General features: G+C 38.1%; 1 pseudogene across 1 annotated transcript; it reads left to right on the forward strand.

The window, feature by feature from the left end:
* The first annotated feature begins 10,791 nt into the window (after positions 1-10,791).
* LOC309663308 (T-complex protein 1 subunit zeta pseudogene) lies at positions 10,792-27,955 on the forward strand (annotated as a pseudogene). Its single transcript has one exon. The product of its transcript is annotated as a T-complex protein 1 subunit zeta pseudogene (transcript).
* Positions 27,956-27,983: the final 28 nt, after the last annotated feature.

A 27,983-nucleotide genomic window follows, 5' to 3' on the forward strand; every position in this document is an offset into this window, starting at 1 on the left:
GGGAGTGATAAAATTAAAGAATTCATTATGCCTTCACTCTACCGTCAAAAGAGTCGAAAGGAATCGGACATAGGACAGGGAAGTTTTGATAAATTTTAGAGATGGAGAACTGGTATGAAGGGCAAAGCCAATTGAGAAGCTGGTAGGTTATGAGTTAATATTAGATTGGTTGGGGATGGGTCTGGAAGAAGGAGAGATTTCTAAAAGTGAGGAAGTGCCAGAATTATATCCAATAGAAATTCATCCACTACATAGTTTTTTCTTGAGGAGGTGTTAGATAATATGTCCAATCAAAACTCATCCATTTCATCATTTCTCTTGAATTGTGTCTAAATATGAGTACTAAAAGATACATCTATGATTAATAACTTTGGGGTATAGGTTACGTGACTCAATGTATAAAATGTACACTAACCTACAATAGCATTCATGAACATGAACCCAGACAGTTAATAGCCCTGTCTTGCTCAAGTTAAAGTTTGAGTAGATTTAAGCCATTAACACACAATCTAAAGATCTTTCTAAATTAATTATGACTATCCACAGGTATGTACTTCACCATGGTGATAGGCTTCTTTTCAAAATTGTGCTATCTTAACCTCAGTAGAATCTTTAAGAATGACATGATTTTAAAACATATGGGATAATAGAGATGTTATATATGCATTTTCTATTTCATTAAACTTGTAGTTATATTTTCTTAACTGAGTTTTATATTTCTAGAAGTTTAAAATATTCTCTTGAGCAACAGCTAGACGCCATTGACCAACTGATGTTAGATACTAAGTAATATTTCTTCAAATTTATGAATTGTTCACATTAATTTCTCCCAGATTTCAAAATACTTTGATGTATTCTGAGAGATTTGGCAATTTCTACCGCCTGTTATATGTTAGAGGCTCTTCTATTTATGCTATTCATTCAGATACCACAAAAAAGTATAACCTTTTAAAAGACCTTTACAGTCATTGCTGGGGATTCAAATTTAATTCAACTTCATATGGAGCTACCAATGCAAATAATTAAAAAGACAATAGAAGAGACAGATAATTTCTACACATAGGTAAATTTTCATATAACAGAAAAATGGCAACAGTATTAAAGCTAACTCTTCCTCCTTGGGATAAGTAAATTTCTTTTGACATTGATTGTAAACGATACATATTCCAATTTCAGAAACATGAAAATGTTAAAACTGTACATTTTAATTTCAATAACATATAGTATTGATCAGGGGTCCCCAACCTGGTCCGCGGCCTGTTAGGAACCAGGCCGCACAGCAGGAGGTGAGCAGTGGGCAAGCGAGCGAAGCTTCATCTGTCGCTCCACATGCCCCCTATTGCTGGCATTACCTCCTGAACCATCCCCCCCTCCCCCCGTGGAAAAATTGTCTTCCATGAAACTGCTCCGTGGTGCCAGAAAAGGGTGGGGACTGCTGGAGATGACCTCCTGTTTTTTACTTTTACATAGTTAAATACTCCTGTGCTCTTGACACTTCATCCCTTCACTTTTGTATGTTCTTAATCTCAGCTTCTCCTACTTGTTCCTACACTCCAGTGTACCCAATAGATATCTCAACAAATTTGCTCTCCCATCCTTCAGTAGCTTTCTGTGTCCAATCACTTTTGTCTTATTACTTTTTCTCCTTAAAAATGTTCAGATGTTGCATCTCATTACTCCTTTAAGCTACTCACCATAGCTATCCATCTTTTCACTGAAAAACTTTTCAAAGGTTAGCTCCTGCCTCTACTATCTTACTATCCATAAGCCATTTAAATCCTCATGACCTGGCTTTAGGCTCCACCATTCTAATGAAATCATTCTCTTTTTAGGTCTGTTGAATTTCTAATTATCAGAACCTACTGAGTTTCTTCATCCTTTATCCTATTAGACCTCGAACATTTGGTCTCTTGATTTGTTATTAGTAACTTGATACCCTTTCCTTCTTAGCTTCCAAGTCTCTATACTTTTCCCTTAACACCTTCTCCCCTTAATTGTTTACTTATTCCTCTTCTGCCCAACTCTCCTCCTATAAAATGTAGCCATTTCTATGTGCACTCTTTATCTAAATCTCACACTTGACATCAGCCATTCTCATAGCTTCAACAATCACTTTAGGTCAATGATCCCCAAATTGTGATGGTCATGTCACATTTCTTCTATATTTCCAGTTTTCTGTTTATCTACCATTGATTGTCATGGCTGCATCTCAAATTGGACATACCCAACACCAAACCCACCATTACCTCTCCCCAACCTTACTATGTCTCCTGCTCTTTTTGAAGGTCCATGCCGTTCTCCCAATCATCTATACATGAAACCTTGGATTCACCATCAACTTTTTCTTTTCTCTTACCTTCATTAAGTCAATGATTGAAGCTTGTAGACATCACTATTTAAAAATAGTTTGTGTCTGCTCCTGTTCTTTCTCTATTTCCACTTTTCTGATACTAGTGAAATTATTTCTTGCTCAATTATATAAATAGTCCCTTACATTTGGTCCCTTCTTGGCCCTAATCCACCATTCCCCCAATATAGCCTCCTGAAAGCTGCACGACTCTGATCACACCACTCCCTAGTGAAAAGTCTTATCAAACCCTCATTAATAACTACCCAATAATTTAGCCTTAGCCTAGCATTTAGAACTTCCCATGAGTGAGCCTAACTTACCCTCTCTTCAAAACCGATCTCACATTAGAGACTAGTGTTATTCAATTTAAAACCAGCCAAAACAGTCTTAACCATCATCTGGACTTTCAGCTCTGCCCAGAAATCCTTCACGTCCCCAGTCTCTACTAACCTTTATTCTCTAATGTTAATATTTCAACTCTTTCTTGACTCTTCTTACCCACCCTTCACAATTCCTGTCTTACAGCAGAAGACTTCACCTCCTGCTTCAATATAAAATAGAGGCATTGGACAGGGACTCTCAAATACTCCCTTCTCCCTCACATAAAATTTACCCCCATCCTTACTTGTTACCTATTCTTCCCCTATAGTTCCAAAAAGAGGAGTGACTTCTTCCTGTCCAGCATCTAGCCCTCCATCTTCCTCTGCATCCCATATCTTCCAATTTCTTAACTGTCTTGTTACGCCCTCTTTATCCTATATCTTCAGCCTTTCACTGTCTATTATTCACCTGATCTTCTGTCTTATAATCAAGTGCATTTCTCTTCTATAAAGTGAAACTTCTCCTGACCTAATGTTCCCTCTAGTAGTCATTTAGCTTCTCCTTCCTTACAGAGTCAGTATTCTGGGAAAGGTAGTTTGTATTCATTTGTGTCTACCTCCTTGTCTTGCATTCACTTTCCAACTCATTGCAATATGGTTTCTACTTCCATCACTACACTAAACGTGCTATTACCGTGGTTTCTGCTAGCCTTACAGTTGCTAAATCCAATGGGAGATTTCAGTCCTTATTTCAATTGACATCTTTGCAGAATTTGAAACTGTTTGCTACTCTATCCTTATTGAAACTCTCCTCTCCCTTGTTTTAGGTGATAACTGCTCTATTAGGGTTTTCCTCCTACCCCTCACACCATTTCTACTTCTCCCTTGAAGGCCCCTATCTTTCCATCTTTCTTAGCAATGGTTATGTTCTCTGCCCTCTTCTCTTAATGCTCTCTCTAGGTGAATTAATCCATCTCCACATCCTTTTTGCCAATGATTTCCAAATCTATACTTCAGCCTAAAATTCTGCTCCAGGCACCAGAACTATAAATTCACTTGCTGCCTGGTAATTACCACTTGGCATCTCCAAATCAATCTCATTCAAAACTAATTTTATTTGTTCATTCCCTTGATCCCCAACCACCAGCAAGCCAAACATGTTCATCGGCCTTATTCCTTACCTGGATAAATGACACAACCATCAATGTAGTCACCCCAGCCAAAAGCATCCAATGACTCTCCTCATCCTGTTAATTCCATCACCTTAATAACTTGTCAATACAAACTTGCCTGGATAACTACTGCAATTTCCTCACTAGTCTTTGCCTCCAGTCATGTCTCATATCTTCATCCTTCAATCTACATGATGCTTCCAGAATGATGTTTCTATCATATAGATCTGACTATGTAACTATCTTGAAATCATTTATATGAGCTCTCATTGGCTTTAAGATAAAACTCAAACTGTTTGACTCCAAATATCATATCCATGGAGATTCTTAGTGATGTAACTGAGAATCCAGTCAGAAAACACAAAACAGAACAAGGAAAATGGTAAGACAGCAATACACATTTACCAGCTATGTCTACCTTTCCTTGGTCCTTTGCTTACCCTTCTCTTTCAACTACAGAACACCACAGAATCTTTTTTTTTTTTTTAATTATTTATTTATTTATTTATTTATGGCTGTGTTGGGTCTTCGTTTCTGTGCGAGGGCTTTCTCTAGTTGCGGCAAGCGGGGGCCACTCTTCATTGTGGTGCGTGGGCCTCTCACTATCGCGGCCTCTCTTGTTGCGGAGCACAGGCTCCAGACGCGCAGGCTCAGTAATTGTGGCTCACGGGCCTAGTCGCTCTGCGGCATGTGGGATCTTCCCAGACCAGGGCTCGAACCCATGTGCCCTGCATTGGCAGGCAGATTCTTAACCACTGCGCCACCAGGGAAGCCCCCACAGAATCTTTTAAAAATAATATTGCAATGATAGTATATATAGAGCTCAATTAGATTTTTTAATGCATTTTCAGGCTTACTGCTTAATTTAATCTTCATTATACTCTATGAAGTATACTTACATGTAGATTTTACAGGTGAGAAAATTGCTGTTAATTAATTTCAAGTAAAATCCCCAGGATCACTAAGCTTAGTGAGGGCTAGAACTAGATTTTGAAGGCCCTTATTGTATTCTTGGACTCTATGATCTTTCCATTATTTCCCTTTTTTTATTGAGGTATAGTTGATTTACACTATTATATTAGTTTCAGATGTACAACATAGTGATTCAAAATCTTTATAGATTATACTCCATTTATAGTTATTATAAAATATTGACTATATTCCCTGCATTGTACAATAAATGCCTATAACTTATTTATTTTATACATAGTAATTTGGACCTCTTAATTCTCTGCCCGTATCTTGCCCCTCCACTCTTCCCTCTCCTTACTGGTAAACACTAATTTGTTCTATATATCTGTGAGTCTGTTTCTTTTTTGCTATACTCACTAGTTTGTTTTATTTTTTAGATTCCATATATAAGTGATAGCATACAGTATTTGTCTTACTCTGTCTGACTTATTTCACTAAACATAATAACATTGAGGTCCAACTATGTCATTGCAAATGGAAAATTTTCATTTTTTTTTATGGCTGAGTACTATTCTATTGTGTGTGTGTGTATCGCATCTTCTTTATCCATTCATTTGTTGATGAATACTTAGGTTGCTTCCATATCTCAGCTACTGTAAATAATGCTGCTATGAACAGTGGGGTGCATGTATCTTTTCAAATTGGTGTTATTGTCTTCTTTGAATATATACCCAGGAGTGGAATTGCTGGATTATATGGTAGTTCTATTATTAGTTTTTTGAGGAACCTCTATACTGTTTTACACACCAATTTAAATTCCCACCAACGGTGTATTAGGGTTCCCTTTTCTCCACATCCTAGCCAATATTTGTTATTTGTGGACTTTTTGATGATAGCCATTCTGATGGGTATAAGGTGATATCTCATTATGGTTTTGATTTGCATTTCTCTGGTGATTAGCTAGGTTGAGCATTTTCATGTGCCTGTTGCCCATCTGTATGTCTTCTTTGGGAAAATGTCTGTTCAGGTCTTCTGCCCATTTTTAAATCGGATTTTTTGTTATTTTGATATTGAGCTGTATGAGCTGTTTATATATTTTGGATATTAACCCTTATTGGTTATATTTTTTGCAAATATTTTCTCCCATTCACTAGGCTGTCTTTTCATTGTGTCAATGGTTTCCTTTGCTGTGCAAAAGCTTTTAACTTCAATTAGGTCCCATGTGTTTCTTTTTGCTTTTATTTCCTTTGCCTTAGGAGACAGATCTAAAAAAATATTGATGCAATTTATGTCAAACAGTGTTCTGCCTATGTTCTTTCTAGGACTTTTATAGTTTCCAGTCTTACTTACACTTAGGTTTTTAATCCATTTTGAGTTTATTTTTGTATATGGTGTGAGAAAATATTCTAATTTCATTCTTTTACACGTAGCTGTACAGTTTTCCTAGCACCACTTGTTGAAGAGACTGTCTTTTCTCCATTGTGTAGTCTTGCCTCTTCTGTTGCTGATTAATTGACCATAAGTGTGTGGGTTTACTTCTGAGCTCTCTATTCTCTTCCATTGATCTATGTGTCTGTTTTTATGCCAGTACCATACTGTTTTGATTATTATAGCTTTGTAATACAGTCTACAGTCAGCTCTGTTCTTCTTTATCAAGATTGTCTTGGCTATTCAGGGCCTTTTGTGTTTCCATGAAAACTTTAAAATTATTTTTTCTAGTTCTGTGGAAAATGCCCTTGGCATTTTGGTAGGGATTGCACTGAATCTGTAAATTGCATTGGGTGATGGTTATTTTAACAATATTAATTCTTCCAATACATGAACACAGTATATATTTCCATCTCTTTTTGTCATCTTCAATTATTTTCATCGGGTCTTACAGTTTTACCCTCTTAGGTAGATTTATGCCTAGGTACTTTTTTTTTTTCGATGCAATTGTAAATGGGCTTGTTTCCTCAATTTCTCTTTTGATAGTTCACTGCTAGTGTTTTAGTGTTAGTGTTAATGTTTAGTGTCTCTACTTGTGCCTTGTTTTGTTTTTTGTTTTGGTTTGCTAAAAGACGTTGCCTTAACATTTCTTGTAAAGCTGCTTTGGTGGTGCTGAACTCTTAGCTTTTGCTTGTCTGTAAAAGTTTTGATCTCTCCATCAAAATTGAAAAAGAGCCTTGCCAGGTAGAGTATTCTTGGTTGTAGGCTTTTCCCTTTCATCACTTTTTTTTTTTTGGCTGCATTGGGTCTTCATTGCTGTGTGCAGGCTTTCTCTAGTTGCAGTGAGCAGTGGCTACTCTTCATTGCAGTGTGTGGTCTTCTTATTGTGATGGCTTCTCTTGTTGTGAAGCACAGACTCTAGGCACGTGGGTTTCAGTAGTTGTGGCATGCAGGCTCAGTAGTTGTGGCATGCAGGCTCATTAGTTGTGGCTTGCAAGCTCTAGAGCACAGGCTCAGTAGTTGTGACACATGGGCTTAGTTGCTCCGTGGTATGTGGGATCTTCCCGGACCAGGGCTTGAACCCGTGTCCCCTGCATTGGCAGGTGGATTCTTAACCACTGCACCACCAGGAAAGTCCCTCCCTTTCATCACTTTAAATATATCATGCCACTCCTTTCTGGCCTGCAGAATTTCATTGAAAAGTCAGCTGATAGACTTATGGGCATTCCCTTGTATATAACTTACTGCTTTTCCCTTGCTGCTTTTAATATTCTCTCTTTATCTTAAATTTTTGTCATTTTAATTACAATGTGTTTTGCTGTGGTCCTCTTTCATTGATCCTGTTTGGGACTCTCTGTGCTTCCCGGACATGGATGTCTGTTTGCTTTCCCAGGTTAGAGAAGTTTTCAGCTATTATGTCTTCAAATATGTTCTCTGCCCCTTTTTCTCTTCTCCTTCACGGAACTTTATAATACAAATGTTAGTATGCTCAATGTTGTCCTAGAAGTCTCTTAAACTGTCCTCATTTTTTAAATTCGTTTTTTCTGTCCAGCTTCAGTGATTTCCACTACTCTTCCAGCTTGCTGCTGTCTTCTAGCTTGCTGCTCTGTTCCTCTGCATCATTTAGTCTGTTGTTGATTCCTTCTAGTGTATTTTTCATTTCACTCATTGTATTCTTAATCTCTTTTTGGTTGTTCTTTATATTTTCTGACTCTTTGTTTAAAACTTCTAACTTCTTGTTTTGTTCATCTATTCTTCTCCTGATTTCTTTGATCATCTTCAAGATCATTACCTTGAACTCTTTCTCCACTTTCACTTAATTCTTCTTTTGTGGTTTTATCTGGTTCCTTCCTTTGGAACATCATTTGGAACATGTTTCTCTGTCGCTCCATTTTGCTTGACTTGCTGTTTTTATTTCTGTTTACCTGGTAGGTTGGTTATGTTTCCTGACCTTGGAGAAATGGCCTTTTGTAGGAGACATCATATGCATTCCAGCAGCACACTTCCCTCTGGTCACCAGAGCTATATGCTCTACGGTTCCCCCCTATGAGGGCTGTGTGGGTTTTTCTGTTGTGGCAGGCTATGTGGGTGATCTGGTAGGTGTGCCTGGCCCCTGGTATTGGTTGCCAGCCTCTGGTTGGTGGGGCAGGTCGTGAGGCAGCTGGCTATGGAACCCTGAAGGGCCCCAGGCTTGTGCCAGCCCACTGGTGGTCAAAGCTGGAACCTGGGGTCTGGCTGCAGGGACCAGGGCTCCCAGAGATGGTGTCGGACCACTGGTGGGTAGGGCCTGTTCCTGACACAGCTGGCTGCAGGGCTGTGGTTGTCCTGGGGCTGCTATCTGCCTGCTCATAGGTGAGGCTCATCCTGAGGCTAGTGCAGGCTAGCTTGTGGGCAGGGCCAGGGCCCAGGAGATTCTGGGGCTTGTGCCTTCCCACTGGTGGGTAGACCTGGGTCTTGGTGTCTCTGGCTGCAGGGGCCTGGGGATCCTGGATACAGTGTTTTCACACTGGTGTGTGTGGCTGGGTCCTCAGCCCTCTGGTGGGTAAGGCCATGTTCAGGGGTGGCTGTGGGCTCAGGAGGTCTTAAGGCAGGTAGGTGGGGCTGTATCCCTGCCCAGTTAGTTGCTTGGCCTGAAGCTTCCATACTGGTGCCTACAGGCTGGTGAGTGGGGTTGGGATTGGGCCCTGAGGCTAATAGCTAGAGGGAGGATTCCAAAATGGCACTTGCCAGCACCAGTGTCCATGTGATAAGACAAGCTCCCCAAAATGGTTGCCATAGTGTTTGTCTCCAGAGTGAGCTCCAGTTGTCTCCCAGGAGATTCTCCAAGATCAGCAGGTAGGTCTGACCCAGGATTCTTTCAGATTATTGCTTCTGCCCTAAGTCCCTGAGCATGGGAGATTTTGTGTGTGTCAAGAGTGGAGTCTTTATTTCCCACAGCCTTTTAGGTCTCCTGAAAGTAAGCCCCACTGGCCTTTGAAGCCAAACTTTCTGGGAGCTCGTCTTCCCAGCACAGGATGCCCTGGGCTGGGGAGCCCAATGTGAGAGTCTGATCTCTTATTCCTTGGGGAGAACCTCTGCAATTGTAATTATTCTCCCATCTGTGGGTTGCCCACCTAGGAGTATGGGTCTTGACTATACCACGATTCCACTCCTCCTACCTGTCTCGTTGTGGTTCCTTCTTTACATCTTTAGTTGTATGAGATCTTTTCTGGTAGGTTCCAGTCTTTTTCCTTGATAGTTGTTCTGTAAATAGTTATTATTTTGGTGTGCCCATGAGGGGAGGTGTGCTCAGGGTCTTTCTACTCCACCATCTTGGGACTATGTCCAGACTCTACACTCTTTCTATTCTTTTTTTCATGACTTCTCAATCTACCTCAGTGGATCACAACCACAGTGAGATATGAGAATCACCTGGGAAGTTTTTAAGAAATAATAATGCCTGAGCTCCACCTACAGAAATTCACATTTAATTGGTCCAAGAGAGAACCTGTCTCTCTGTGTTTTGCAAAAACTTCTTGGGTAACTATAATGTCCAGCCACAATTGTTTTAAATAGGTACAGCTTTATCTTCTTTGGATGGTCCTTGATGTCAGGTTCATGTTCAAATTCCTCACTGTATTTCTTTATACTTTGGACGTAGCATGCAAAAAACTTGTGACTTAAAATATATAAAATGGTTCCATTACATATTATAACCAGAACAATAATCAAGCCGAATGACAACCATGTTCATAAGGAAAAAGGTTAGCATTAAAATTCAGATGACTGAGCTTAAAAAAAAAAAAGAAAACCTAAGACAAATGTTTGTTCACAGTCTGGGGTTTGAAATGTGGCCCTACAAAAATAAATAGTTCTTAAATTCTGGTAGAAACAGTTTGGGGGATGCTGTCCTAATCAATTCTCGAGTGAACTAGCCCCACTAACCTTCTAATCTTGGCACTCCCTAAATTGCGTTTTTGTAACTACTTGCACAATCTCCCATTTTTGCATTTTCCTTTTCTCTGGTGTAAATGACCAATAGAGGATATTGACAGTGCTGAGCTAAATGATGAAACAATCTCTTTTCCCCTTTCAGCCCACCTGGGAAAGATACTCTTGCACATAGTCATTTTTAAAGTATAATTAACAAGAAAAGGGGAAACTGGTTAATAAAATAGAATTGTATTAAGTTCTGCCCCATGGTACTTGAGAAATACTAGGACAATGACATTTATGAACCATGCTCAAAAAGGAATGGGGGATGAACTTCCCTGGTGGCACAGTGGTTAAGAATCCACCTGCCAATGCAGGGGACACAGGTTCAAGCCCTGGTCCGGGATGATCCCACATGCCATGGAGCAACAAAGCCCATGCGCCACAACTACTGAGCTTGTGCTCCAGAGCCCACGAACCACAACTACTGAGCCCATGTGCCACAACCACTGAAGCCCATGAGCCCTAGAGCCCGTGCTCTGCAACAAGAGAAGTCACCGCAATGCGAAGCCCACGCACTGCATTGAAGAGTAGGCCCTGCTTGCCGCAGCTAGAGAAAGCGCACGCAGCAACGAAGACCTAATGCAGCCAAAAATAAATAAATAAAATAAATAAATTTATTTAAAAAAAAAAAAGAATCTGCCTGCCAATGCAGGAGACGTGTTCAATCCTTGGTCCAGGAAGATCCCACATGCCGCGGAGCAACTAAGCCCTTGCACCACAACTACTAAGCCTGCGCTCTAGAGCCCACGAGCCACAACTACGGAGACCGCGTGCCACAACTACCAAAGCCCGTGCACCTTAGAGCTCGTGCTCCATAACAAGAGAAGCCACTGCAATGAGAAGTCCATGCAATGCACTGAAGAGTAGCCCCCACTCACCGCAACTAGAGAAAGCCTGTGTGCAGCAACAGAGACACAGTGCAGCCAAAAATGAATACATAAATAAATAAACAAATTTATCAAAAAAAAAAAAAACCAAAAAAAGGAAGGGAGGAAGAAAGAGTTGCCATCCAAGTCAGTTAAAAAACTCATCCCTTGCCTCTCCACGCCCTGGAGTATTTTTCCAGAAAAGGAAATATCTGTTGATCTTCTGGATGCCTATGAGCGAGACAGACCTCCCCATCAACAATATGTGCAGAAATCCTGCAATTTCCGCAAAAGGGAGATCTGCCTCCAGGTTACAAATGGGCTTGGGGACCTGACTGAGATGGTTTGCAGCACAGGGTATACAAGATGTTTCCAAGCAAGGACTGGGAAAGAGAATTCAGCATTGATTTAGAACAGTACCTTTCAAACTATTCTGCCTGGGATGGTAAGACATGTAACCCTTGTACATACTGACCCAGTATATGCAGAAATGCATGTCTGTATGGGTGTGGTATGTATTTAAAAATAAATTTACAAGGAAGAGTTTTGCAATCCATTAGTAGGTCATGAAATCAATTTTGCATGTGTCAACCAGCACTTTTAAAAAAGAGTTTAATCAGTTTTACACATTAACAGTGAGTATTATTTTATGACTTCAGTTGCATACACTAATTTCTAAAAGGCGTAAACTCACAAGAGTTTACTAAATCTAAAGAAACCAAATTAAGTAACAATACACATGAAAGGAGACAGAAACCTTTTGCCAATCAGTGGACGTTTCAATCACTCTGTCAGGACATTTCAATCACTCTGTCAACAAATATACACTGATCAAAGGCACCTTGCTAACCACTGAGGAAAAAGTGTTTCAAGTACACCATCTTCAAATTTCTTCTCTGCCCACTAGTTATTCCAAGCTTAGCCTTACTTATGCTAAGAACCATACCCAGACCCACTGTTGCGGGAGAAGGATAAGCAAAGTTTTGGGGGAAGGTAGATATAGCTGAAAAAACACATGTGTTGCTATCTTATCTCTATTTTTCCTGTTTGTTTTGGGGTCTCTGACCGTGGATGCCCAGGACTTTCATTATGAATTCCCATTGCTTAGGGTCCCCAGGTCAGGTGCCCAACCAATTCCAGTGCTCTTGAGCAGTTACTTCCTCTTCTGCCTCACCGAAACTTACCTGCCCTGTAATGCCATCTTTCTTGGTCTAAGAGATGAGATAAAAGGCTCTTGAGGCATTAATGGTAATAGTATCTGAAATGTGATATCTTTCCAGCTAGCATCATTCTTTCAACAGGAGCATCCCAACAGCATGAGTACTGTAAATAATTTAGGGTAAGTCAATTCATCATTTCAATCAAAGGGATACTGAAGTGAGCTAGAAAGATACTGTCTGTACCCTTAAAGGAATTTTGAGTCTGGCAGTAAAGACAGATATTAAACAAGTAAGTATTGATATAATATGAAAGTAGTATTTAAAAAGTTAAGTAAGGGAGATACATAAATTTATAGAAAGTTAATTTAATTAAGTCTAGTGGGTCAGACAAGACTTCTGAGGCAATAGCATTTAAATTGAGGCTTGTGGATAAGTAGGCATTAGCTAGGTGAGGGACGAGGGCCATGACATGAATCTTTGTAGACAGACCATTGCTTGACTAGCTGTGTACATTTGGGAAAAAACTTTTAACTCCTTTACGCTTCAGTTTTCTTGTGTAAAAAATCAAGGAAATAAACCAATCTCAGATGATTGCATATAAAGCATTTAGCACAAGCTTAGTACTTAGTACTCAATACGTAGCAACCAGCAATGGTAGTAGCAGTGGTACTAGTACCGGTAGTGGCAGCAACAGTACTCAGCCAGTGGAATACTGGTTTCCAGATGAAAGATGAAATTTATGTGAACCTTTACAGACTGGGATTTATGGGAGAGATGCATATTCATAAGCGTCACTCATCTGAAGTACAAGACATTTGATGGGCAACTAATGGCTCTGTGAGGCCCTCAGAGGCAAGCAAACAATCTCAGAATACAGGTATGGAGCAACCTGCATTTGGCAGTAGAAGCCCAGGAAGTCCTTTAGTTATAGAAGGTCTTTCTTCAGAGCAGGAATGTGGGACTCCTGCTTTCATTAACTCATTATCTTCTGTGTTATGGTTTATACTGAGGCTTCATTTACTCTTTCCAAGATAATTTAAACATGTTTTAATAGTTCAAATTGGAGTGAGCAGACTGAAGAGAAGCCTTAGTTGATGCTCCTTTTACATTTGTCATGTCACATCTTTAGTATGGACCCAACAATAAGAATAGAAACCATTTTGAGAAATACTAATAATTGTTCCATTGTACTGATCCAGTGATAAGCAGGAAATGACTATGCAAGTGAATATGTTTTTCAAGCATCAATAGAAACCTACACTCTAAAGACAGTTCATTCATCTTTTTTGTTTTTTTTACCAGATAAAGGAAATAATTCTTTTGATCATTCTTTCTTAACAATGATAATAAATCATTCTTCATAAACTCTTTCAATTTATAGTGTTCTGGTATTAAATAATTACTGCTCAGTGAGTAATAGTGTCCCAAGAAGGTACCAAAGCAAGAGCCCAGTTATATCCAAACTCTATTCAAAAATCTCTCAATGGCTCCATGGAAACATGAATCTTATATAACTCTTTAGTTTGGCATATGGCCCTCTGATTCCAACACATTTTACTAAGTTAATTTGTATATGATTCCCAGACACTCCAGCTGAACTAGATTACTCATGGTTTCCCACACACAGCCCTCAATTTCCTGGCTTCCTGCCTTTGTTTATGCCATTGCTTCTATCTATAACAATCTCCTCTACTCTGTAAAACCCTACCATCCATCAGATCGTCCCAAATGCCATCTTCCTTTCAAGATCACCAAGTCTTTCTTGGTCTCGAAATGTGATGGGACTTCCTTTTCTGAAGCCTCCCAATACTTTAGGTTAATGTTATCTACCATTTTTATGCTATTTGTGTTTTAAATTTATTTATCTGCCTCATCTTCCTTTATGGATTGTAAACCTCTTGGGGCCACCTACTGCATTTTACCATTCTTGTATTCCTGTACCATTTCTCAAAATGCCTAATGCTATGGTTAGCATAGAGGTTGAGAATATGGACTTTGGGGGCAAAAAGAAATAAAATGGTGTCCTGAATCTACCATGTCACACACACAAATTTGTGTGACTTTAGCCAAATGACAGTTTTTTTAAGCTGTATTTCTTCATTTGAAAAACAGCTAGGTCACATGACATCCTCTAACAATGTGATGAAGGCTTTGAACATTGCCCGAAGAGAAATATACAAACCTATGTATACAATCAGTCTATATACATATACACTTGCATCTACCCATTGGTGTTCTAGAGCAGAGGATCTCAAATTGTGGTCTGTATATGCTTGGATGTCCCCAGGACTTTATAGGACATACAAGAGATAAACCTATTTTTGTAAATACACTCAGAGATTATTTACTATTTTCTCTGTGTCAACAGGTGCACTGTTGACACAAAAGTAATGATGGATAAAACCATTGGCATCTTAGGATGAATCAAGGCAGTGGCACCAAGCTGTCATTGTATTCATTGTATTCTTTATTAGTCATTTTATTCTTCACTGCTATGCACTTGCTGTTTAAAAATGACAGTTTCACTTAAAGTCCTTGAGGAAGCAATAAAAGTAATTAATTTTTTTTAGGTCTCAAACCTGAGTCACATTCTGTGTGTGAAACAGGAAGTACACATACAGCACTTCTGCTACATACTGAAGTACAGTACAACGGTTGCTCTGAGAAAAGGCATGAGTGTTTGAGCTGTGAGCTGAACTAATAGCTTTTTTTTATTAGAACTTTTATTTTTACTTGAAGGAATGACTGACCAACAAACTAGTATTCAGACCATAGTTTAGGTATTTGGCAGACATTTTCTCACAAATGAACAAAGGGAGCTTATTGCTTCAAGGAATAAAAACTGAAAGTATTTGTCACCAAAGGAAAAATTTGAGCTTTCAAGCAAAAATGAAAATTTTAGAAGACTTATATAGGCTACTGTGAGCCTAATAGCCTCCCAATACCTGAAGAATTTTCTGAGCTCAAAGGTGATACTAACAAATAGTATTTTTAAAATAGCTTGTATTATAAAATGTGTCAACATTTGGAAGATCTGCATAACTCAGTAGCCAATATTTTCAAATGACCAATGCATGATGATATAAAATTATGTGTGGGTAAAAGACCGATCCAAAGTTAGTAAGATAAAACCATCTATTTTCACATAACAGAATTTTAAAAGTTCATCAATAATGGTTTTAATCACACATGGCAGCTACCCTTAATAAAATAACACTTGTCCAGTTTTGCTCTAACCCAGATAAACAAAAGCTCTTTGAGTCCTCAAGCATTTTTAAGCATGTTCTCTTGACCTGAACAATGAAGCTCCTAAAGGAGTGGTTCCCAAGTTAAGAACACTTGCTCTAATAAAAAGCCCTCAATTCCATGAAGTGAAGTATAGGCTTCTGCCATGCAGAAGCCTCCTAGAGTCAGGTCTCTGTGTGAGAGGAAATCTGTCTCGTGAAAGTAGGAGACTGAAACAAACAAACAAAAAAAGAGCAGTGTAAAATTACAAGGATGGCAGGCCATGCTGAACTGCCTCTGGGCTTTCCGGTTCCCTCATTTTCTTCTGCTGGGTCAGCTATGGCGGCCGTGAAGACCCTGAACCCCAAGACCGAGGTGGCCTGAGCCTAGGGGGTATTGGTGGTCAACATCAGCGTGGCCCGGGGGCTGCAGAATGTGCTGAGGACCAACTTGGGGCCTAAGGGCACCATGAAGATGCTTGTTTCTGGTGCTGGAGACATCAAGCTCACTAAAGATGGAAATATGCTGCTTCATGAAATGCAAATTCAACACGCAACAACCTCCTTAACAGCCAAATTAGCAACAGCCCAGAATGACATAACTGGTGATGATACCACTTCCAATGTCCTAATCATGGGAGAGCTCCTGAAGCAGGTGGATCGCTACATTTCTAAAGGTCTTCGTCCCAGAATAATTACAGAAGGATTTGAAGGTGCAAAGGAAAAGGCACTTCAGTTTTTGGAACAAGTCAAAGTAAGCAAAGGAATGGACAGGGAAACACCATAGACGTGGCCAGAACATCTCTATGTACTCAAGTTCATGCTGAACTTGCTGATGTCTTAACAGAGGCTGTAGTGGACTCCATTTTAGCCATTAAAAAACAAGACGAACCTATTGACCTCTTCATGGTTGAGATCATGGAGATGAAACCTAAATCTGAAACCGATAGAAGCTTAATCAGAGGTCTTGTTCTGGACCATGGGGCATGGCATCCTGATATGAAAAAGAGAGTAGAAGATGCATACATCCTCACATGCAATGTGTCATTAGAATATGAAAAAACAGAAGTGAATTCTGGCTTTTTTTACAAGAGTGCAGAGGAGAGAGAGAGAGAAACTAGTGAAAGCTGAAAGAAAATTCATTGAAGACAGAGTTAAAAAAATAATAGACCTGAAAAATAAATCCTGTGATGATTCAGATAAAGGATTTGTTGTTATTAATCAAAAGGGAATTGACACCTTTTCCTTAGATGCTCTTGCAAAAGAAGGCATAGTAGCTCTGTGCAGAGCTAAAAGAAGAAATATGAAAAGACTGACTCTTGCTTGTGGTGGGGTAGCCCTAAATTCTCTTGATGACCTAAATCCTGATTGTTTGGGACATGCAGGACTTGTCTATGAATATACATTGGGAGAAGAGAAGTTCACCTTTATTGAGAAATGTAACAATCCTTGCTCGGTCACATTGTTGATCAAAGGACCAAAAAAGCACACACTTACTCAAATCAAAGATGCAATAAGAGATGGCTTGAGGGCTGTTAAAAATGCTATTGATGATTGCTGTGTAGTTCCAGGTGCTGGTGCAGTGGAAGTGGCAATGGCAGAAGCCCTGATTAAATACAAGCCCAGTGTAAAGGGCAGGGCCGAACTTGGAGTTCAAGCATTTGCTGATACATTGCTCATTATTCCCAAGGTTCTTGCTCAGAACTCTGGTTTTGACTTTCAGGAAACTAGTTAAAGTTCAAGCAGAACATTCAGAATCAGGTCAACTCGTGGGTGTGGACTTGAACACAGGTGAGCCAATGGTAACAAGAGAAGTAGGCATATGGGATAACTATTGCGTAAAGAAACAGCTTCTTCATTCCTGCATTGTGATTGCCACCAACATTCTCCTGGTTGATGAGATCATGAGAGCTGGAATGTCTTCTCTAAAAGGTTGCACTGAAGCTTCCCTTGTATCATCTGAATCATGAAGACTCTACAGAGTGATACTAAGAATATAGTTATGGAATTTTTGTCCAAGCTTCAAAAGATTTTCAAAGGATTTTTTTCCCATATAAAAAAAAGGAGAGAACACTGGCACCTATTCAGATTCTGAAGTTCTGAAATTATAATTACAGTATTTTTTATATTGCACTGCAGTGTACACATACAGCAGGCCATACTTACCCAATAAAAAGGACATTTTACTTTAGCTTCAGTGATATAAAAATACATGTTGGATAAGCATATGTTATCTACCTTGTTATTAAATATTCCTTGAAAAACACATTTTAATGGTTTAATAATTCTTCTAATGAATGTATTTTAATTTATCTCCAATAGTTCCCCGTAATGAAGCATTTAAGTTTTCAATTTTTATGCTAGTTATAAATAAGACTTAAGTAACTTAAGGTTTGGAGAGCATTCCTGCTTCCTTAGTATAAATCCTTTTGAGCAGGGGTTCTCCCAACCCCCAGGCTGAAGACCAGTACTGGTCAGTGGGCCTGTTAGGAAGGAGGCCGCACAGCAGGTGAGCAGCGAGCAAGCAAGGGAAGCTTCATTTGCTGCTTCCCATTGCTTTCATTACCGCCGAACCATCCCCATTCCCCCCATCGTTCACATTACTGCCTGAACCATCTCCCCTCTTGAAAAATTGTCTTCCACGAAACCGGTTCCTGGTGCCAAAAATGTTGGGAACCGCTGCTTTTGAGTAAAAAAAAACTATTGGACAAATTGGACTTTTCATGCTTTTGAAATAGCTTTGCTAAAATGCTTCCCAGAAATGTTAAGTTGTAGTGAGTAGAAAGATGGAATTAGAGGCAAGGGAATTGAAAGAGCTGCAAGTCTAAGGTGGCAAAAATAGGAAAAGCAGAGGTTAAAAACATGGTTGAAGGTGTGGTGACTAAGGACTAGGTGAGATAAGAGGTTTTCAGGCAAGACCGTATTTTCACACTCGGAACATTTGCTTAGGCTGATGTCCCTCCCAAACCATCAAGTGTCCTCTTTTTTTCACCCAAATTACTGTTCTCTTCTACATGTTTCCACAAAATACAGCAGGTATATCTGAAGCCCTTGGAAGTGAAGTTGTGTGTTGCTACGCTTTGTGTTTTGAGGACTTGTCAGTTGCCTATAGTGAGTGTGCAATAAATATGAAGTTGAAAAAATAAAATAAAATTACAAGGATGAATGCCTCTTTATCTTATCTCTCCCCAGCAGAATCTTGAAAATATAGGTGAAAATTAGGTTTTTAAAAAATTAGATTGTATTTCTTTATGCTCTAAGATGAAATTATTTTTGTAAAGAAAACATGCACCCATTTGTTTGAATGAACATTTTCACATAATGAATTATCTTCAGACTCCCCTCCCCCACACAAATCTTTTTGCAGTTGGTCCACTGTTTTATGAAAATTTTGATTATTTATTAATTAGAACAAAATGAGTGGCATGTAGACAAACAGCCATTTTAAAGAGATTTTCGTGCGTTATAAAACACAGTGTCTACAGAAATATTCAGCTTGGTGAATCTAATAGTGAACACTTTCCAGACCATATTAAAACATTTGGCCACAAAAGGAACTTTTCTTCTGTTTTACTGTCTAGATGGGCTTAGGGAAGATGTTGAAAGGAAAGAAAAACAGAATGGAAGAAGAAGTGAACAGAAGAGTTAGGAAAAGGAGGAAAAGGAGGCTTTTAACCATGACATGAGCAGTAAGGACAAATGTACTGAGATCCAGTCAGAAGTCTTTTAGGACTCTCCCATCTTGCTCTTTTCTCCTAACGTTGGCCTGTTGCTACTCAGGACACAACTGTCACAAGGTGGAAACACAGAGATAGCCTCCTCCATACTACTTGGTTGGACCTACAGTTAGTTTTTCTGCTTATAGCTCTACAATCAGGTGAATTGGTTCTTAGCCTGGAATGACAAGAACCTTTGGCCTATTGCATTATACTGGTTTCCAGGAGATTTTAAGAACAAGGATGTGTTAGAGTCCCAGGAAAAACACACATATCTAAGTAGCAAATTTTATCAGAAGTTTTGGTGTCTGAACATAAGGCAGAAATGACTGAGATTCCTTATAAAAATGCCAGGAAATCCATGAGACACAAAAGATATCTAGAAGATATCTATTTTTCTAGGAAGAAATTTTAGAGGGGGAAAAAATCCTTCAGCTTTTAAGATCTCTCATAGTTTGTTCTCTGCCACATAGCCCTCAGCAAAACTTCACATTGTCTATCAATGAAGGCAAATTCTTAAGGCTTCTAATTTCTGAGTCTCCACATTCTTGCATACCCCAACCTTAGAGATCTTAAAGAAAATGCCTTTTTACACTAGAAACCTGTAAATATGCTATGAGTGTTCATGTGCCTCTTTCCTGGTGCAGTAAAAGTAAATAATGATAAATAAGGTTATAGCTTTGAAAAAAAAATACTTTCCTCCAATATAGTTTTGATGGTGTTTCTCAAAAAATGCTTCTCACTTCTGGGTATTTCCAGAGGTCACGTTGCTTCTTAAAATCCTGCCCCATCATTCTTTCTACTCCCTCAATTCTACCTCACTTTCATTTTTACCCACATGCATCCATATCTGATTTCAGCTTCCCTCCTCACCACCCTCATGCTTCCCTGGAAGCATGAACTTGTTCAGTGTCTTATATATTTGACTTAATTCTCTGATCACATCATTAGTAATTTTATTTATTCAGTAAGTATGTATTGAGCAACTGCTATAAATCAGGCACCAATAACATACTAGGTATCCAGAGAGGAAGAGAAGACATATCCCCATCCTTAAGAATCTTACAGATATCCCAATCAACATCCCAGCAAGTAATTTTGTGGATATTGACAAATTGATTCTAAAGTTTATAGGGAGAGGAGAAAACCAGAATAGCCATACAATTTTGAAGGAGAACAAAGTTGGAGGACTGACACTACCAGTCAAGTCTTCCTATGAAGCTACAGTAATCAAGAAAGTGTGGTATTGGTGAAAAAAGAGACAAATAGGTCAATGGAACAGAATCAAGAGCCCAGAAGTAGACCCACATAAACATAGTCAACTGATCTTTGACAAAGGGGCAAAGGCAATACAATGGATCAAAGACAACCTTTTCAGAATGAATCTAGACACAGACCTTACACCATTTATAAAAATCAACCCCAAATGGATCGTAAGACTAAATGTACAACACAGAACTATAAAACCCCTAGAAGATAACATAGGAAAAAAACTAGGTGACTTTGGGTACGGTGATGACTTTTTAGATACAATACCACAGATACAATTCATTAAAGAAGTAATTGATAAGCTGAACTTCATTAAAATTAAAAACTTCTGCTCTGCAGAAAATGATGTCAAGAAATGAGAAGACAAGCCACAGACTAGGAGAAAATATTTTCTAAAGACACATCTGATAAAGAACTGTTATCCAAAATGTAGAAAGAACACTTAAAACTCAACAGTAAGAAAACAGACAGCCAGATTAAAAAATGGGCAAGAAATTTTACCAGTCACCTTACCAAAGAAGATATATAGATGGCAAATAAGCATATGAAAAGATGTTCCACATCACATGCCATCAGTGAAATGTAAATTTAAATGACAATGAGATACCAGTATATACCTATTAGAACCGCCAAAATCTGTAAGATTGACAACACCAAATGATGATGATGATGTAGAGCAGCAAGAACTCTCATTCATTGCTGGTGGGAATGCAAAATGGTACAATCACTTTGGAAAACAGTTTGGCAGCTTCTTAGAAAACTAAACGTACTCTTACCATACAATTCAGAAATTGCATTCCTTGCTATTTATCCAAAGAAGTTGAAAACTTATGTCCACACAAAAACCTGCACGTGGATATTTACAGCAGCTTTATTCATAATTGTCAAAACTGGAAAGCAATCATGATGTTCTTCAGTGGGTAAATGGAAAAATAAACTGTGGTACATCCAGGTAATGGAATATTATTCAGTGCTGAAAGAAATGCACTATCAAGCCATGAAAAGACTTGGAGGAAACACAAATACATTCTTACTAAGTGAAGGAAGACAATCTGAGAAGGTTACATACTATATAATTCCAACTATATGGCATTCTGGAAAAAGCAAAATTATGGAAACAGTAAAAAGATCAATGGTTGTCAGGAGTTGGGAAGGAGGGGAGAGATAAACAGGCAAAAGACAGAGGGTTTTTAGGGCAGTGAAACTGCTCTGTATTATACTATAATGATGGATACATGCCATTATATATTTGTCTAAACCCATTGAATGTACAACACCAAGAGTGAACTCTAATGTAAACTATGTTCTTTGGGTGATAACGATGTGACATGCAGGTTCATCAGTTGTAACAGGTGCCACTCTGGGGGGGATGTTGATAATGGGGGAGGTTGGGCATGTGTCAGGGGCAGAAGGTATATAGGAATTTCTGTACTTTCCTCTTAGTTTGCTGTAAACCTAAAACTGCTCTAAAAAAATAGTCTTTAAAAAGCAAACAAATTTACTATTGCTTAGGGGAGACAACGACACAATTATAACGTAGTATAAATGCTGTAAAAATAATATTATACCTATAGATTTTGCCTCCTTATCTTGACTTTAAACTCCTTAAAGGTTTGGTTATATATTTTTATAAATTCATCAAACAAAACTCAGGCCCGAGACAGTATTCAATAAACATTGTGAACTAAAGGAAGGAGATACTGAACCCTCACCTAAATGCAGTATGTCCACGACCACATCAGAGGTCTGAACCCAGCCATATGCTGTGTGTGGCAATATCTGAACCAGAGGAGGTATAAGAAGCTCACTTAGCAATGGCATGGTAAAAATTCCAAACTGAGTGTTCCCAACATCTGTGGAAATGGGTGTGGCCATATTCAAAATCATGGCCTGTGGCAGTAAATCTCATTGAAAAGTTGCCAGAGTAGACAAAAACCACAGGAAACTGTGATTTACGAAGTCTTAACTTCAGACTCTACAGGGTCTACTCAATCTCTCACACATCATACAATAATAACTTAAATAATATGATGTTTGGGAAGTATCTCCTGATAGAGTCAGACTACTCCAGGAGACAACTGGGCCAACAGTCAGACTTTTTGCCTTTGAGGCATATTGTGGTTGACTAGGCAGGAGAGATGGGTAAGTGGAATCAGAGGGCCTTCTGTTCCTTCACTCAGAAGTCCTCATGATGACCAGCACTGGGGCCTGGGATTCACCTACCTATCTTTGCAATTCAGCTCAGTATCAAATCCTAAGAGCATAAAATACAGGTAACAAAGTATTGTTATTCTCAAAGCAATTTCATGTAATCATGCATTGGATCCTTCCCACAAAGTACGATCCAATTAGGCAGTCCAGGAATTTTATATTGATTTCATCCATGGACAAACTGAGGTACAGAGAAGTTTAGTAGCAAATGTTTATGGTCATACAGCTGGTAAACTCTACCACCATTATCTCTCAGAGATTGAGAGAGGCCTATACCATTCCATATATTTAAAAGAAGTATTAAAAAATGTCAAAACAGGTAGACAAATATCATGTTATATTTTTTAAATGTTTTTGTTTAACAAATGAATATTATTAATTATGATATACAACGCAAAATAATTACAAGTAAAGGAATATGTGTGTGTGTGAATGTGTGGATGCACACATACATATTCTCCAGACAGTATGACCTAGTAATCTATGTGTAGGGTTATATGACAGATATTTGGTGGCAAGAAAACTCTTATTTACCTACACGATAGCATTTTCCCCATTGGCAGAAATATTCCCAGTCTGAGAAAATAATGGGAATGAATTATTACTGAGTTCATATAATCATAGTATTATTCTCCTTATTATTTATTTAGAGGTAGTCACAGGACCCAATTCTGGGGAAAGAGACCTTTCCACTTTGGATCATGTTATGTATGGGTATGATGTCTGGATCTGTGGCAGCCATTTTGAAGTAATGAGGTGGCAATACTAAGAACAAAACCAAGTGTTAATGATGGAAGAGTAAAAAAATGGAAGAGCCTGCATCTGTTCTCAATGACTTTACTGATCCACCAGAACTGCCGGCCTGTGACTATTTTATTAATCTAGCAAAATATTTTTCTAAAACCTTAAGAAACAGAACTTAGTTGGGTTTTCTCTTATTTGTATTTGAAAGCGTCTTGACTACAATTTTCTTCTTTCAATCTTGCTCATGATTATATGTAAAACTTCTTTTGGAGAGAACATCAACATATATATTACAGGCCCTTTGTGAATGTGAAGCCAGAGCCAGCTGCCCTCCCAGACCTCCCTGCTGAAAAACTTTTTCTTTGCATAGAGAATGTTAGAGATCAGACCAGGAGTCTCAGCCACTAGATTCCAGACTAGTATTTTTCTGACACACAGTGCTCTGTGGAACCACCACAAAGGTTATCTGGTCTTCCTATCACTCAAAAAAACTAAGGATCTTGTATCATATCTGTCTCTCCCCCAAAACAACATGAATTCAATGATAAAAATCCACTCCATTAAAACAAGAATTTCTAGGTTCAAATAGGTGGTGTTAGGAATAATTTGAAGAGGTGGTGTTAGGAATAATTTGAAGAGGTGGTGTTAGGAATAATTTGAAGATCAGCAGAGGAAGATCAATGAAAGCAGGATATCTCTCCCTTCATGACTGAATATGCAATAAAGATAAATGACAGTAAAGTACTTCAGAGATGCATAGAATTATGCTGACTTTGTGACTTTCTTTCTTCTGAGGATCTCAGAAAAATTATGTAAAGAATGCTCATCTTCACATCAGACTCAGGTATTACACACGTGAACAGGACAAAGAGAAGCTCATTCACTGCCCTGCTCTCCATTCACTTTGTACGTGGTGTGTGGGTGTACTTAAACAGTATGCCTATTTATATTCAATCACATATGGATGCTATATATGAATTAGGTATCTATAATGCAGATATTTAAAATATTTGTTTACCACCAACTGCTTAACTGGGATTTCCATGAATAGAATAAAAGATGTATGCACTAAATATATGTGTAGATGTATATGAGGATCTGGTATAACTTACTATTATTTCCTTTTATGGGTCAAGCAGGAAAAAAGAGAAAATCAAGTATCCTAAGTAAATTTTGCCAATTTCTATATATTTCCCCCACCATGAAACAACATGCTTAATACACCATAAACATCATTTTAAGGGAGAAGGAGAGATAATCCTCTAGGGAAAAAAGAAACCCCAATTTAAAAAAAAAAATTATCACAGTGGGACATGGTTGTTCATTCTTTTTGTAGAAAATATTTTCATGTTTATTTTAAGTCCAATAAAAATGTAAGTATTTTAAACAAACAAAAACGTGTCAGGGATAACAATAGGCTATTTTTGAGTTTGGAAGAAAAAGGAAGCTTGCCAGGAGTAGGCATGTATATTTTTAAGCATACTGCTTCAAAAAGCAGGATGTCGGGATGTTGCATCTTTAATTTTTCTGTTAATTATGGATTGAGCATTGTTGTGAATCTTGTCCTCAAAACCGAGCTCAGAAAATAAGAGCAGATGCTCATCCCCAGGTTTGGCTCATATGGGAATTGAACGGAACATATTGGTTTATAATTAATGTAATTTGTTGGATTATCTTTTGTGAAGGAGCGAAGGTAAACAACCTTGCAGCATTGTAGTAATATCTTTGGAGCTTGGAGCTTCTATAGTTATGGAGAAAAAAAGAAAAATGAAAAGGAAAAAAGCTCTTCCTGTCACATTACAGGGAATTTGGAAATGTCTGTCACATTCAAACATACTTTTAATTAATTCAAAGGAAAGAATTAGGTGAAAGACCCTAAAGCTAAACACAAGTAGTGTGTAAAATGAGAGCCACTGGTTTCCCAATGGGGAATTTTGATAAATTGAATTCTCTTTTCCATTTGCTTTAATTTCATTGTGCAGTAGGGAAATGGAAGGGAAACATTTTCCCTTCTCTCTAAACAGGAAATTGGGCACAACACAAAATTCATTGATTTGAATATTTATCTTTTTGGGGGCACTGTATTATTCATAAGAAATATGTATACAATGACTTTTCTCCACAAACGTCAGGGCATCTGTGTATCTCATCTTTGTTTTATTCTCCATACCCCTCAGAGGTATAGATGTTATCTTCACTTTAAATAAACTCATTCATGAAAAAAAGAAAGTAACCTTAACCCTTTTCCACACACAACCAAACCAAGAAGGATAAACGCCTTTTGGTGTGACGTTTTCCAGTCACAAAATGTTTCCTCTGCCTCACATAGATCTCGGGGGCCTGTGTATAACTTTAGGTCTTTGACAATCTTTGACTATCCAGTTTTGATACTGGATCATCTGAATTTTCATTTTGATATTTTTCTGTGTGTTATATGCCATTTTAAAAAATGGTTTTCTTAGCTTCTAATAGAGTAGTAGGTTTGAAGCTTTTTGTTACCTTTCTATGATTAACAGGTAAAAAGTACATTTTAATTGACTTTTTACTTTTTTCATATATTCTTACCTTTGATTGCTAAAAATAAATTATTCTTTCCAATATCTCTTAACTAAAAACCCAATTTAAGACCTCACAGGTCCAGAATTTGGTAGTAATTTGGGGGAAAAAAAGGGGTGGGGGAGGGAGTGAAGACATTTAAATTTTTTATTTAAAAGCAAATGATGTGCATCCCCTTTAAAAACAATTACATAAAGATGTTAATCTTATATTTATTGTCTAAAATGAATTCCCAGGTGTCATCTTAGAAATGATTTCCTTTGGAAGCCTTTTCAGAATACTCTCCATCCAAAGAATGATTTAAATGCTCTTTCTGTGTACATTATAATACCTCATTCTTTCCCACGTGATATTCGGTACCACACCCTAACAGAATTGCCTGCCTGTTTGTCTCCCCTATTAATATGTGAGTGTCTAGCATTTTACTGTACTCTAAAAGTATTTGTTGAAACAATGGAAGAAATGGGGTATTGTTTGACCCCAAGAATCTAGAGAATGAGGGTAATTTTTAGCAAATTAGCACCCATGTTATCTTTATTTTAGAATGTAATCACATTTATGGAAGTCCAAGGAAATCAGAGCGATGATTTAGAAGGTGATATTAAATTCCTACACATTCATAGTTTTCTTGACTACTTGTTCTAAATCCAGAGGAGGGTAAAGTGAAAGTCTCAGGTCAATTAATTCACAAATAGCTATCATTTATTGAAAACCGATCTATATATTAGTGTTGAGAGGCATATAGTGGAATTTTGTGGGAGGATCTCTACGTTGTAGTAAGAAAAATAGAACTAACATTTACTGACAAAATATGGTATATAATTAAATATAAAATTGTGCAGCACATGATTTTCTTAACCATATGTGGCCAGAAAAGAAGAAAATGTTTAGGGCTGGAATTATCAGAGATGTCAAGGAGGTGATCAAACACAGATGACTTGTGTAGGTTAGCATTAACACTGGCCAGGTTAAGATGCCTTACATAGATTCTCATTTAATCCTCATTGTCTCTTTTCAAGTCAGGCATTTTGTCTTCATGCTACATAGAAGAAAATAACAGACAAATAAATGAAATCCCTAAGGTAATACCACCAATTAATGGTATATCTGCTTTTGAGTTCTGATTCCTTCACAGTCCTATATGATGACTGACAGAATATATAAAAAGGAACAGAGAAATGAATTAAAAATCATCCAATAAAAGAGAGGGCAGACATAAGTAGATGAAAAAGAAGTAGTGGAGTGCCATTTCACTAAAGACAAAGAAGTAGAGTGTTTCAAGAAGGAAATACAGTGAACAGTGTCAAAAACTACAAACAGGTCAAGGAGACTGCATTTGTCATTGTGTTTGACAACAAAGATGGTGATTTTTGAAAGAGTTGCTTCAGTAAGTGAGTGGAATGAAAACCGCTTCAGAAGTAAGGACAGAGTGATGACGGGAGAGCAGCATAGGTTGATGTATGTGTTAAAAACAAAGCAGGTACAAGTTGACTAGAAGAAAGAGTGACTAAGGTCAAGCAAAGGCTTTCCTCAAGATAGAGAGATGTGAATTATTGAAACTAGAGGAGGGAGAAATGGAATGGAGAAGAAAGGGACAAGTGGGAGGCAAAAAATCTCAATCTAGTGTACCAGGGCAAGGTTAGCACTTCTAAGACTCTTCTTCTGAGACTGGGAAAATTTGAAGAGATGTCTGTAGCAGTAGAAAACAACAGAATGATATGAAGATGAGAATCAATGAAGGATAGCCTTGATCTTTTTATTTTAAGAACAAGGTGAGCTCACTAGCTGAGAAAAGGAGCAGTGAGGGAAGTGTTGAAGGCTGGAGGAGAAACAAAGTCTGTTACAGCTGAAATGGTAACGATGAAAATCCTCCTTCCTTAGGATCATCTACATAAACTTAACTGCTTATAAGGTATTTTCCTTCCTGATCAAGTAAAACTGATGATTTGGCTCTTAAAAATCCCCAGAGGACTTTAGGACAATCTGGATGGCATGAAATGGTAAGGTCTCCAGTGCAAAAAAAAAAAAAAAAAAGAAAGAAGGAAAGAAAAAGTGGACAGATTGACCAATATAGAAATTC

The sequence above is a fragment of the Balaenoptera physalus genome (assembly GCF_965194825.1).
Source record: "Balaenoptera physalus genome assembly, chromosome: 6".
Taxonomy (NCBI): domain Eukaryota; kingdom Metazoa; phylum Chordata; class Mammalia; order Artiodactyla; family Balaenopteridae; genus Balaenoptera; species Balaenoptera physalus.